This window comes from Sorex araneus, chromosome 2 (genome assembly GCF_027595985.1).
Source record: "Sorex araneus isolate mSorAra2 chromosome 2, mSorAra2.pri, whole genome shotgun sequence".
Classification (NCBI taxonomy): domain Eukaryota; kingdom Metazoa; phylum Chordata; class Mammalia; order Eulipotyphla; family Soricidae; genus Sorex; species Sorex araneus.
The window spans coordinates 76,078,854-76,094,550 of record NC_073303.1 but is presented as its reverse complement, the minus strand read 5'-3'; positions in this window follow the sequence as shown (position 1 = coordinate 76,094,550).

Below are 15,697 nucleotides of genomic sequence, written 5' to 3'. Positions count from 1 at the left end.
TATTTCCACTCTGGAAAAACCTGTGTTCTCTCTTGAACACATACTTCTTCCTTTCTTTACCCTTACATCTTTCTAGATAAGTTTCACTGAATCTATCTTGCTTCACCAAAAGAAATAAAATGGAAGTAGCTTTTATACTACTCTATGAATTATCCCTCCTCAAAGCTTTTAAAACTTATCCTCCTCAAAGCTTTGAAAAATTGTTTTCTAAGCTTAGGGAAGGGTATTTTTATTACTGTTATATGAAGACTTTCTTTCTCACCTATCATGAGCAAGTGAAGAGCAAAACTTCTTTCAGAATGCTTTTCCGCCTAAAAATAAAGCAGAACAACCCAAATAGTTAGGAATGTTTAAGATAAAATATTTGACCCTACTTTTTATGCACACAGAGAAATATACATATTTTCTTGAAGATTGGATGAGAGCCTAACTCTGACAGTTTTTGCAGTGCGGAGAAAAAAATTATGGAGCCATGATATAGTGAAAACTTCATAAGTCTTCCTGTTCTATGCCAGATAAAATAAAAGTGACTTGATTGGGAAAGAATTTCTAATAATGCCAGCATCATCAAGACATAGGTTAAAAGATCTTGCAGTGAAACAAGGGCCAACAAAGATAATCACAAACTTATTATATAAATAACAATCTACCCTTCATTTTGTGGTCATGGCCCATTAGTCTTGATGACTTTTTTTTCTGGCAATAGAAATGAATATGCATTGACTCCTTCACCTTGTCTTGTCTGGACCACCTGTGGATGAGGGTCAAGAATTTGTAGACAATACGTGGACACAGACAACTATGATCCAGAACATAAATCAGGAGCACAACTTGCATTACAAATTCTTCCTGATGATGCTGACTTAGGGCTCTAACCAACTGTGCTACACACAAAACCCACAACTTCTACCCAGCTTAGCTCCCAGAGACTCAAAGCCTATTTCGAATTACTAGTTGAATCACTCTTCCAAAATAACATCTTTTAGCAGAGCTGAGATTAAAATGGGATGCAACATTTTGTTGAAATTTGGTGTCCATGTATCCCAGGTGAGAAACTAAAATATTGCTCTAAGGTACATAGCATGTTAGCAAAATGTCAGAAAGCTAGTTAGGTTTTGAAAAAGAAATTAGAGTCAGAAATTAATGTCCATAACTGACCTCACTCAGTTCATTTAGATAAAAGATTTTTGAGGCCTGACAGAGAGTCCAATAGAGAAGGCAATTGCCTTACATGCACTGAGCAGGGTTTGATCCCCGGCACCATCTATGGTCCTCTGAGCACAGCCAAAACCAAAAGCAACCCCCCAGGACAGAGCAAGGAGTAAAACCTAAGCAGAGCAATTAAAAAAATATATGTGTGTACACATACACACACACACACACACACACACACACACACATACACACACACAGTATTTTGCTCTACAAGACTGCTGTGTTTTCAGAGTTTCCAGGTAAGATTTAGCAAATGATTCTTATATGATAGGTCAACTTTCACTATCAAATAAATAGTCAAATCAAGATTTTCTGACAATAGAATCTATTTGCTTAGTTAAGCTAATCACTTGGTATAGCAAGAATTGAAACTGCCTAGGCTTTTTCAAAAAGTACACATTTGTACATCAGAGTTTTCCAATGCTCCCCCATTTTAATATTTGAACAGATCTAAGGAAAATTTAATCCATATGTTTCTGACTCATTTACACTCGAATCATAAATATAGTATTTTTTCCTCAGAGTAATTTATTCTGTTTTGTTTTTATCCGCTAAGTTTTGTCACTCTCAAAATATGTATTTCTAGACATTGTGCCCTTTAAAATAAAAAATTAACAACATCAAAAATAAGTTCAATTCCAGGTCTTAAGTTCCTGTTTTTTGAGCTTGTCTTAAACTTGGCAAGATGTGCTCCTTACATGTTCCTTATTTGTTATGTTAACTTCAGAAGTATTCCAATTTTTCATTCTTTTACTATATAATTATTAACTTTAGTGCCATTGTGGTTCCTGCTAATTCATTCCACACGTTGGATATTCTCTGGAGAATTTTATTTTTCAAGTATCTATAAGCTTAGGTCATTTGGGGCTTAAGGAATAAAAGAAATGGGGTAGGGGCAAGTGTTGCTTTTTTTGGAATGTGAATAATTTTTCAATGAATAAGTTCTTAAAAGGCATATACACCGCGTGAGCCATATCCCACTCTGAATGATTTTTCAACATTTTGAAACAAATAAATAAAATTCCAGACAGCACAATCATTCTAGGAAAATACTCCAAGGAGGCCAACAGACATTAATGCAGTCCTTGAATTCGAGGTGATTGGAATCAGAATCTGATGTTTCCAAAGTGCTCATGAATAAAGAGGGTTGAAGTACGGAGAACCTCGGAAACCCTCATATTACACATTACTGTATGACAGCCAAAACCTTCTATTTTTTTAGCAAATATTATTTTTTCACTTTCTCCCCAAAAGTTCATCTTGTTTAATTCATTTCTGTAATGGCCATAGATAAGTCTCTATTTCTCCCTGAATATAGCTCTATTAATTGTTTCCAGGTGTAGTTGTCCATGCTGAAGAAGTCCAGTTATTTTCTTTGACATGATATTTTAAGTATCCTGCCTTACATTTGTTCAACAGCTTCATATACTTGCTGTATTACAATAGGTATCAGATTTAAGGATCTATCTTTAAGAAATAAAATGGATCCCAAGAATCATCGGGAGAATTATTACTTTGGCCTCAGGAGATATGTCCTATATTCCTATATCTGTCTGTGATCCTGCCAGTTATCTTCCAATTCATATTTAGCATGAGATATAATTAACACATGGAAAGAATGCCCAAGTTTTATTAGGCTACTTAGCCAAGATTTAAAAACTGATTTTTCATTTTAAAAAAAAGTACCTCGAAGCACTCAAGTATATCCATGAAAATTTGATTAGGAGGTATGCTGGAGTTATTAGAGGATAAAGTAAAATAGTTGGCGCTGTCTGCATAATAGACTCATTGTAGTTTTATAATATGAGAGTCTGCAAGTATTCATGGTAGATACAAAATAAATGGCATAATCAAAGAGATGGTTAGTGTGAGTGGCCTTGCCTTTACAGCCAAATGATTTTGTTGGCCAGTCATTTCATAGTTTATGCTCTTGACAGAGTCACTTCAAGATTTTCTGTGTTCCCACTTCCTTTACCATTTGTTTTCATACCAACTGTCACCCAACCTATTGCATTTAAGAAATCCTGCTTCCTTCTGAAGTTTCCACCAATAAATACAGAGACATTGACTTGGAATATACTCTTGCAATCACAGGCAGAGAAGGTATCCAACATGTTTAAAGAACACACACAATTGCTTATTCTTAAGTGTTTACTCCAATTTTCATGGCTGATTCAAGTTAGAGGATTATAGGATACTTTCAGCAATGCTAATGTCACAAAGTCTTGTATACCTAAATAGCTGAGGGCTAATCTTGACCCAGTAAAGCATCTTTACAGATCAGGTGTTTTAAGGAGAGGAACAAAAGGTTTTGTGGATTCCTTTAGTAGCCATAGTGCTTAAATGTGCATGGCAAGTGTCAAAGAAACAAACATTAATATGAGCAGGGTCTGCAGTCGCCAGTTCCATGATTAAATCCAGGTTTTAGACTCCTGCTCTTGTCTTAGAAATGAAAATTGCTGCTTTGATTTCTACTTCAAGCCAGGGAGACAGAACACACATTTTGGTAGTATTGGACCATGAAGAAAGTCTCCAAGAAGAAATCAACTCCCTTCCAGTTGACATTCTGAGTACTTGTTTCCTAAGACGCTTAGTGAAATATTCAGAGGATTTATGTTCTGGAATCCTGACTCTGTCATTGGCTTAGTACTGAGTCCATGGCATGCCACATGGATTCCAAAGTATCATCAAAAAGTAATATGCTGATTTTCGCAGTGTAAAGAAATGAGAAAAATCTGAATATTTTATTTAATATGGATCAGTGGAAAAACGAAAGCAAAAATCATTTCAGTGGAATGGATGTGTTCATAGACGGATGCAGTCTTAGACAGTGTTTAAATGTAGAAAAGTTTCCTGGAGTAGAGAAATAACACAGAATTTAAAACACTCACCTTGAACTGGAGCTATAATGTTAGGGCTCTTGCCTTGCACAAGGCCAACCTGGGTTTGATCTCCAGCACCACATATGGCCCCCAACCCCCTCTAGGAGTGATCTCTGAGTGCAGATCAGGAATAAGCCCTGAGCATGTTGGGTATAGCCCCCAAACCAAACCCAAACAAACAAAAGTAAGATACTTGTCTTACATATGGCCAACCCCTGTGGTGTCTGGTACCTGGCACCACATAGGAAGGCAGGAAGGCAGGAAGACAGGCAGGGAGGGAGGGAAGGAGTGAGGGAGAGAGGGAGGAAAGAGGGAGGGAGGGAAGGAGGGAGGGAGGGAGGGAGGGAGGGAGGGAGGGAGGGAGGGAGGGAGGGAGGGAGGGAGGGAGGAAAAAGGAAAGAAGGAAGGGAGGGAGGGAGGAAGAAGGGAGGAAGGAAAGAAGGAAGGAAGGAAGGAAGGAAGGAAGGAAGGAAGGAAGGAAGGAAGGAAGGAAGGAAGGAAGGAAGGAAGGAAGGAAGGAAGGAAAAAAAGAAAGGTAGATCTTAGAAATGACATTAAAGGTAAGCCAATTTACACTAACATGACATTAATGTTTGTTAATGTGAAGTGACTGCTAATACAAACAGTTCCACATGAAATGAACTTTTGATAAGAAAGAGCTGGAGGCTAGTCAAGAATCAAAGCTACTGAGAAGGGAGGTTCAGGGGCCCCGACCTCACCTTGGGGGATCTTAGTGCTCACATCTCTCCAAATGAGGGGTGTTCCATGCACACCTGTCCTAAGAAGCATTTTTGTGGCGGGTCAGATCTACTTGCTCTGGTGCCCAGGAGAAATGAATACAGTTAATAAAACCACTCCTTTGGTATTACTTGAACATTGTAACAAACAAAACCCCAGGAACAAAATGAATCCAATGCTGGAGATGAAGTGGGAGATAAAGGAAAAAAATGTTGAACCCCAAATCACTCCTTACTCAAGACCTCAGATTGGTTATGGAAATTTCGCTGAGCTTTGGTTGCTTTGTCTTAAAATGGGAATATTATTGTGGGGAGAATTAAAGAGCTTCTGTAAAGCACTATAGAGTTGTCAAATATATTATTGTTCATTTGAAAAATTTTAAAACATTCTCACAAAAAATATTTTATGAGAATCTGTTGTAAACTAGCCATGCATCATTAAGATATTCTTGCCACTAATAAGATGAGTCAGCACCTTCAAATGACTTAAATGCACTCTACTAGGGATAATAAGTGAGAAATTTCAATAGAGTCGTGTATAAAAAAATAAAAAATAGGGAGTAGACTGATAGTTCAACAGCTAAACTGCTTGCCTTGCATGCAGTTGTTGTAGTCAAACAGGGCTCAATCCCCAGAATCTAATATGGTCCACAGAGCACTGCCAGGAGTAATTTGTGAGTGCAGAGCCAGGACTGACAGCTGAACATCTCCCAATGGGGCCACAAAAAAGAAAAGAAAAGAAAAGAAAAGTAAAGAAAAGAAAAGAAAAGAAAAGAAAAGAAAAGAAAAGAAAAGAAAAGAAAAGAAAAGAAAAGAAAAGAAAAGAAAAAGAGTTATTCCTGTATGCAGAGTCAGGAGTAAGCCTTGAACATAGCGTGTTTGGCTCCAAAACAAGCAAAAAACATTTGATGATGAATGTACTTAGGTTGGGAACCTTTGCTTAGAAAAAAATTAATGAGGAGAGGAAAGGGGTGTAAGTTAGGAAGTGTGTATTCATTTAACAAGGATCTCTTGAGATCCCACTGCTGGACACTCTTGGCTCCTGAGATACACTAGTAAACAAAGCATAAGATTCTGTCCCCAGGTCTGACAGACCTTCGAGGGAGACAGTGGGCAAATGTACTGCCAGCAGGGGTGGAACTTCTCACTGATGTTATTCAGAGTGGGCCTCATGGAGGAGGGGTAGCCTGGGAAAAAGACTTGCTAGAGTTGAGGAAATTAGTTACCTGGGTATTTGGAAAACTGTGTTCCAGTCAAGATATCTGCCAGAATAAAGATCTAAGAAGACAGAGTGTCTGAATCTCTTAAGAGCAACACGGAGTCCTGGCTTAGTGGAGGAGAGGGAAGGACACGGCGTCCTGTGACAGGTGAGTCTCAGAGACACATGGTGCCCGTGTAGGTCCCTAATCACCTGCCAGGGCCTAGAGCAAGCTAACATCTAAGCTGGGTGACACGACCACCTTTGCGTGGATGGATCTACAACTCGTGTTCGATGAGGATCTCAATAACTAGCAAGTTTTTAAAAAGTAAACAAACATATTTCAAAGGGGAAAGTAGGACTTTAAAAAGAGCACCTGCCCCTCCCCCCCGGTTCTGGGTAGTGGAATATGTGCATTGGTGAAGGGTGTTCGAGCATTATATAACTGAGACTTAAGCCTGCAAGCTTTGTATCTTTCCACATGGTGATTCAAGTAAATAAATAAATGAATAAATAAATAAATAAATAAATAAATAAATAAATAAATAAATAAATAAATAAAAAGAAAAAGAAAATTAAAATTGCACCTGGAGAGAAAAACAGACAGGCTCAGTGGAAGAAGCTGGAATTGTTGAGAAGAATGAGTGAGAATTTCCAAGGAAAGAGTTAAGTGTCAAAAGATTTTTAGTCTCAGGATACTTAATAGTTGGTTTCCCAGATTCTTACTGTGCCCATGATTTTGAGTACATGTAAATTCTCAGTCAATTCAGATGTTCTCATTTGTCCTGTGTTTTAATGGGGAATGAAGCATTACATCTTCTGCAACCTTGTTCGTCCAACATCAATGAACAGGAGTCATTCTGGTACAGAAAATAGTGGTTCAAGTTTCCAGAACTGAGAAAGAACTCTAGAGTTTCAGAAGGACGGGTGTGGGGGTGCACTTTCACAGGTTACTATAGTAACCACTGTCTTATGATGCTGAAGCAGTACCACCTGAGGATTTCCTTCCACAATTAAGAAAGATATTTGTAAGTGACATCCAGCCTGCTTCATAAGCTGGGGGAGAAGGCAGCTGGAATAGAGAAGAGATCACTAAGTCAATGATGGTTGGAGGGATGGCTTGGGATGGGAGATGTGTGCTGAATGTAGATAAAGGACCAAACATGATGGCCTCTCAGTATCTATATTGCAAACTGTAATGCCCAAAAGTAGAGAGAGAGTATAGGGGAAATTGTCTGCCACAGAGGCAGAGGGAGAGTTGGGATGGCCGGGGGGATACTGGGACATTGGTGATGGGAATACGTGTACTGGTGGAGGGATGGGTGTTTGATAATTCTATAACAAACTCAAACATAAAATTTTTGTAACCATCTCATGGTGATTCAACTAAAAGAAAGGAAGAAAGAAAGAAAAGAAACACTCCATGTTGGTTTTAAAAGACACAGCAGCTCAATAGAAATACAAACTAGAATGGTGTGTTCTGAGATGCTACTTTTTGCCCACAATAGTGAATTAGGCAATATTAGGACTTACTTATTGTAACTTTAAATTTTAAAGCAACTTCTATATAACAATAATAAAAATTCTATGTTTTTCATCACTGTATCACTGTCGTCCCATTGTTCATCGATTTGCTTAAGTGGGCACCAGTAACATCTCCATTGTGAGACTTGTTGTTACTGTTTTTGGCATATTTAATATGCCATCCGTAGCTTGCCAGGCTCTGCCGTGTGGGCGGGATACTCTCGGTAGCTTGCCGGGCTCTCTGAGAGGGAAAGAGGAATCAAATTCGGGTTGGATACGTGCAAGGCAAACACCCTACCCGCTGTGCTATTGCTCCAATTTTTCATCAGGAAAAAAAATGTGACTTACAAATAATAAAAGGTGACTTAGGCTGGGATGGTACTATAGGATCCAGGTAGAAGGACGAGCCTAGCCTGGTCTCAAAATTGTTATCGAGAAAAACACAGAGGACAACTAGGGAAACCCAGCATGTCTATGGCTAGGATGTGGAAGAGGAAAGGAGAAAGAGTAGATAAAAGAGAAAGAGAAAACAATGAGACATGATGAGGACAGACATAAATTTTTTAAGCTATGCTCTGAATTGGTTCTTTATCCTCATGATCAAAGGGAATAGGGGTACTGGCAATCATTTTTTTTAAAAGCTAACATTAGTGAAAACAAACAGTTTAGTTTAAAAGTTTGATGTTTGAGGTCAGCAGATGTATTATGCAGCTTAGTGGCAACTCAGCATTATTTTATCAGGGTTCTAAGAGAGCTTTTGGTGGACTCCCTTCATATCCTTATCAAGCCCTTTTTTCTCTGCTGAATTTTGTTCTTTCCTGTGGGGGTAAAAGCTGCTTCTAATCCAGCTCTGGTGCCATTTAAGAGTCTTATTATGTCTCAGTTCCTGTGTCTACAAAGTGGGTCCAGCATAAATGCTTCTAGCCACTTTAGGGTTAGTGAGAAAATAACATCTTCAAATTCCATGTTGATTCTATTATGTTCTAAGAACGCATTGCCAGGGAGCCTCCCTCCCTACCTGTCTGCTTCAAAAGAATAGTCTGATACCAGTTCTTGCCACTTTATTAACTTTAAAATTCTACCAAATGATTGAGCACATGCTATGTGATAATGTAAATTATTCATATCTTTCTAGGTCATCTTTTGGAGTGAAAAAAAAAACATATCTCAACTGGATCTCTACACAGATGTTCTAATGTGACTAATAAAATTGTTATAGTTACTAAGTAACACATTTCTTCCCATTTGAAAAAAAGCATAGAAGTGTTTTCACTTTGAATCAACCCAAAATCTATTTATGAACCTCTTAGGTCCTTTCAAAATCAGCCGTCCCACCGATATTTCTTTCACTGTGCACTCTGAAATGTCTGCTGAAAAACTTGGTATGGTGGTCAGGAAGACAAGGTAGAAAAGAGAAAGATAACTCATATGTGAACTGAGAAAAGACCAAGTGGCAAAAAAAAAAAAAAATACAGTGATCTGCAAAGGAAATTTACTCATGCAGAAAGAATTAAACTTGGCCCAAACTGGGGAGAATAGTAATTCCATGATTGTTATTACATCTGATTGTGAAGTTATTCTTCACAGGTCATATGTTCATTTTCCGCTGGAGAAAATATTTATTCCATTAACCACTCCATAGGACATGACTAATAAATAATAAATGGAAACAATAACTCCATTTGGTACAATTTATTTCGGTGGTTCAGGGCACATTTTTATTGCTTGCTGTAGAGAACCTGTGTTTGGAATGTGTTCATGTGTCTATTTATCAAGAGACAGGTACTGATATTGGCGGAAGACGGGGACCAACAGGAACTAATCAATTCCAACCGCGTGGTTTCTCCTGAGTTCTTCAGCTGCCAACTCATAGGCTATATTCAACATTCTAAGAGCCTAGGAAACCACAAGTCAGTAAAACCTGTTTTCCTCTTGCAATTATACATCCTGTAGAAGGGCAGATTTCTCTGGTTGGAGGCGCACTGTGACATTCAGTGGTGAGAGGGAGGTGGGGGCCGGCGTTGGCCTTCGGTGAAGGCCTGGCACTGTCAACTGTTGGGCCAGCTGTATGGTGTCACATTGCTTGGAAAACAACCCTTCATTTTTCACTCCCATAGAGCCGGAGGGCGGTAATTCTTGGGCTCATTACCCGTGTCTGTAAAATATAGGAATGTGAGAATGTGCTGGAGGAGGTTTCAAAGCCGTTGGACTTTGTGGTCTTGATATCTGCTTGGGTGCCCAGCTTTGCATTTTATAAATCCATCACCTGCTGTCCTCTCTGGACTCCACGCTGGATAATCACTTTGCTGCTGCCAAAACAGAGAGGACCTGGAGTAGCCAGACTATTATATTATCTGTCATTAAACCTCTGATTGCATACAAATATCTCTAGGCTCTCTGTTGTAAATGAAAAACAAATTATGAAGATGGATATAATACTATAATAGTAACACGGAGAAACCTGGAAAGCTACCCATCAATGTAATGTAACAAATATTACCTCTGAGTAGTGGGATTTGCGTGTGTGTGTGTGTGTGTGTGTGTGTGTGTGTTCATTGCCTGTGTTTCTACTATGATTTTCAAGTCAAATTGTATTGATATACATTGGTTTAAAATACTGTAAAATTTCAGGAGTATTCATTTCATTCATTTATATCTGCATTTCTCCATTTTAAGAGATTCTATATTCGAGGGGTTTGAGAAATAATACAAGAATAAGGACTGAATTAATCCCAGTTCAATTTAACTGCACTGAATAGGGTTCCCCAAGCCTGATCACCAGGTTCTCTGAGACTGATCCCTAAGCATAGAACAAAAATAAGCCCTTACCACAGCTGGTTGTAGCTGTAAAACCAAGAGAGATGAGATAGGTTCTGTATTTTAGTTCTGCCTCTGATATTAAATTGCTGAGCCACTTATATGCTAGTAAATCTGTTTAAATTATAGATTTTTCCATTCATACAAATATAAATAATAATAGTTCCATTATTAAATAAAATTTTTTAAAGTTTACATAGATAAAAAATTGTGATTTCATAGTCCAATCACGCTAAATACTGAATAAATATTAATACTTATTCACATTGTTCTAAGAAGTACTGCTATTAAGTACTGCTATTAAATACTATTATTAAGCCACTGATAAAGCTGACTTAAGTGGGCATGAACTCCACATTACATTTTTTAAAATGAATATCCATGAGATAGACCATTACAACATTGTTCATGATTGGGTTTCATATAATGATCCAACATCCATCCCTCCACCAGTGTACATTCCACACCACCAAAATCTCCTGTTTCCTTCTCATCATCCTCCAATATCCCAACCCTGCCCCTAGCCTGCCCCTATGACATGCACTTTTCTTCTTTCTCTCTCTCTTCTTTCCCTTTTACGCATTATGATTTGCATTATAGGTACCAAGAGGTCATGGTGTTTGTTCAGGAAATTCAGTATTTTTGTTAGACAGATAAGGCTGGAGTAACAATATATCTGGGCGAGAGCTTTGGGTTGTGTATGTGACTGCTGAGGCTTCCAGAAGTACAGGCAGGTGGGGGGAGGTAACGCATCCCAACTCTGAGAAAGCCTGGAGATTTCAGTCACAAAAATTGCACAACCATTTTCAGCAGATTTTGTCTCTGTGAGGTCCATCTTGAGACAGTGGAGTCAGGCCAGGGGTATGGTGACAATTTTGAATTGTGGAAGCAAGCGGCTGTCAAGGGCTCTGTGTATGTGGGCACCAGGCTGACCGGTTCCCCCCCACACCCTGATTACCCTGGTCTGTTCAGCCATGCGCAGGTCAGAGATTAACTGTGACTTTTTATCTCTTTCAAGATCTATTTATAGGTTTCTGAAGCAAGGCCAAAAAATTAGTTTGTATAGATGAGCTGGAAGTGTTTTGTGAGCGTGGTTCCCACATACCTAACTTTTGGCTACTTAATATCTCAGGAAATTGGGCCCAAGTTGTTGGGGTCCAGCCAGAGGCACAGTGGAAATTATGGGGTATCAGGAAGCCTGCAGGTACCATCAGGATGCTGATGTACTCACCCTGCAGGTACAGGTTGATCTGCTGGCAATACTGTACCCCTATATTGTTCTATCTTATTGATGCTATCTCTCATTAAAATATATTTATTAAAAATAAATATATATTTTATATCACTATCACTGTCATGCCATTGTTCATCGATTTGCTCAAGCAGACACCAGTAACATCCCCATTGTGAGACTTGTTACTGTTTTTAATATATCGAATACGCCATGGGTAGCTTGCCAGGCTCTGCCGTGCAGGTGAGATACTCTTGGTAGCTTGCCAATCTCTCCAAGAGGGGCGGAGGAATCAAACCGGGTCATATTAATAAATATGGAAGAGACTGGAAAGTTCCCCGTGGCATATTTGATATGCCAAATGCAGTATCATAACAGGTCTCATTCCCCTGACCCTGCAAGAGCCTCCAATTGGTGGGAAAGATGAGTAAGGAGAGGCTGCTAAAATCTCAGGGCTTTGACAAATGGAGACGTTACTGGCGCCCACTCGAGTAAATCGATGAACAATGGGATGACAGTGATGCAGTGATATAAATATATATAAATAAATTCTGAGAGGAATTTCTTCAGACCTGTGATAAACTGCTAACATGTGGTGTCACTCATGAATCTCTATCCAGGTTGTCCTAGTAGTTCTTCCCAGGAATACCAGACTTGGCTACTTAATTGGTTTAAATCCTACCCACAGCCCTCAGAAAAACTGATGTGGTTCCTAACTTATTTAAGAAACTATGTCTTTATATTGTTACCATAGCTAAAAAATTTTATATTTGGACCATGATTGTTCATCAGGGTCCTTTACAGTTACTCTTACTGTATTGAAAATTACAGGCAACAAAATTGAGTCCTATAAGACAACTTCAGAGTGATAATCTTGCTCTTTATGCCCTCATTTTATGAAAGAAACCAAATTGTAACTACTGCATGAGTCTGTTATCACAAAGACCCAGGGAAAATAATTAGGCAACGGGTGAGAATTTTAAACTTGTAAAATATGTTTAGGAAGAAGATGGAAATCCTCGCATTTTCTCATGCATCAAAACTAAGACATTTACCTTTCACTTAAACAATATACAAATTTAACACAATAACTATCAAAATTACAATAAAATTTTTCAAAAAATAGAAAATGAAATGTTAAAATGTGAATAGGGTCATAAAGGACTCTGCATAACAAAAATAATACTGAAGGAAAAAGGAACTGAGGGACACCTTAAAAAACTAGAGGTACACTCTCTGACCTTATGATATTGGAATAAAATAGACATAAAACCAACAGAAAAGGATTGAAAGCTAGGGAATAAATTCACACACACACAAACACACACACACACACATATATATATGTATATATATATATATATATATATATATATCAAACACACAGTTAAACTATGACAAAAGATCCAAAGCATACTATAGAGAAAGGAAATTCTCTTCAACACGGGTTGGAAGTGAATATGCTCCATAACATATTATTGGGGGAACGTAAATAAAAGCCACAAAGTGGTATCATTTCACATCTGTGAGGATGGTCTGCATCAAGGCAAAAACATGGGTTGGTGAAGATGTGGAGGAAAAAGAAATCTTTTAAACAGTTGGTGCTAAGGTAAATTTTTGTAGCCTCTATGGACCATTACAATGATTCTCAAATATTTAAGAATTGGAGACAGAGCAATAGTACAGCAGGTGGGGAGCTTGCCTTGCATGCAGCTGACCCAGACTCAATCCCCAACACTCCATGTGGTCCCCCATATACCACCAGGAGAGATTTCTGATTACAGAGCTAAAAGTAAGCCCTGAGTACTGCCAAGAGGTGTACTAAATTCAGAATTGAATTACTATATGATCTGGCAGTTCCACTTCTTGGTATTTGTCAGAACTATATAAAAACTACTCTAGGAAATATATATGTATATTATATATTAGATAGATGTAATTCGATGTTCATAGCAGCACAATCACAAACCAAGACCAAAATGGCCTAACTGCTTATCAAAATATGACTACATAAAGAACAAGTGGTATCTATGTTCAATGGAATACTATTCATCTATTGATATTTTGAGGGGAGAGAAAAAGTTGGCCAACCCCATTTGGGGCTCAGGGGTGAGACCTGGCTCTGTGCTCAGGTGTGACCCCCAGTGGTAGGTATTATGCTGTGCTACAGGGATCAAACCAAGACTATGGGATGTAAGGCATGTGTTACCTTAATCCCTTGAATATCTCTTCGCCCCAGTTCTTAAAAAGATTAAATAATGCCTTCTGTAGCAATATGGATATAATTCAGAGCAATTATGTAAAATCACATAGTGAAAGACAATTACCAAGTGGTTTTACAGGTATGTGAAATATAAAGAAACGATATTATATTCAACAAAAATATTTCTTAGACTAATGAGAAAAGAATGTTTACCACAGAGACAGAGGAAGGGGTTTAGGAGGAACAAGTAGAGATGGTAAATTTATGGTGGCCAATGGCGTTAGATCTTTGGAGGAAGTTGCAGTCAGTATAATACATACATTTTCAAATGTGTGAAGCTACATCCCTCAGACATATAATATTTAATCATGTGGTATGCCATTAGAAATAAAATTTTGAAAAGCTGAGACATTGGAAAAAATTGTTAGAAATTTTGACTTACCTCTATGTATTTTGAGTTTCTTGATAAGATATTTTACTTGAATATCTTATATGGCTCTCTACAAAGCCACGTACATGAAATTATATGGACATCTTCTTACGGTAAGACTCAAAAAATGCAAATAGTCATGGGTTTCAAGAAGTAATTACCATAACAACCCTATAAAAATGCTGCCCTATCTAACTCGAACAATATCTAAAATATCTGAATAAAAATTACTTCCCTACGTTTGTCATCACTGCCTCTAGAAAACTCACATTTAAAATATGGTTAAGATACTAGCTTAAATAGCACTCTTAATCTGCTATCTCTCCCGATGTTCTGGCCTGGATATGTTCATTATATGATCACCTTCCATCTGCATCACACCTAATGGCTCCCAAATACTTTGGCAAGTTGATACTTGCACAGATTGGCTAAAGCAGAGAACATAATTTGAAATTTCAGCCTTAGTTGATAGGACATAGTGACTGAAGAAAAACAGAGAACGCAATCCAGAAGTATATCAACCCCAGACATTGGGAATAAAAGGATTTTCGGACTGGTGGTTGGGGAAAGAGAAAAAACAATAGGCCAGGAATCTCAAAAGGAATAGAAAGAACCAGAGTTTACTCAAAATTCCTTTCCCACTTTTTTTTTCCAAATCAAAGAATACCTTTAATTATGTTTGTGTAGGGAACTTTAGAGATTTTTCTTCATCAGTGGTTCTTGATCCACTGTCCTTATAAAGAAAGGCCTGTAAATCTAATAAAAATGTACTTCTTCTGGCCCACCTCTAGATATTGTGATTGATCTATTAAAGACCAGACATTGGAACTGAAGCGATAGCACAAGGAGTAGGGCATTTGCTTTGCATATGGCCAACCCCGGTTCGATTCCCAGCATCCCATATGGTACCCAAGCACTGCCAGGAGTAATTCCTGAGTGCATGAGCCAGGAGTAGCCCCTGTACATTGCCGGGAGTGATCCAAAAATTCTTTTTAAAAAATACCAGACATCCTCATTATAACAACAATTGAGGACAATCTGATGAAGATTGTCTGTCAGGCACACTGAAAAATTCTTCTAACCATCTTATTTTTTATGAGTGAAGGAGAGTCCACTTCCCTTTATCTCAAGAGAGGTCATTTGACTCTATACTACATTGAAAATTGAACTAACTAACCTTGGTATTGCTCGCTCATAAATCTACTATACACTAATAACTTGTCTAATTCCATACCATGTGGCTCTCCATAAAAGTAATGGTCTTCATTCCTTAGAATGTGTTTTTTGCCACCTAACAAGTCCCAGGAATCCCTAGAACAGTTAATGGAAGGTTAGAATTTTGTGCTCAAGAAATCATTTTAGACCTGAGATTCAGGGAACATCAGTTAGCTACATGGCTCTAGACATCTAGTTAGAGTTTGTCCAACTTCAACCTGCCTATTCAATGATACATAAATAAA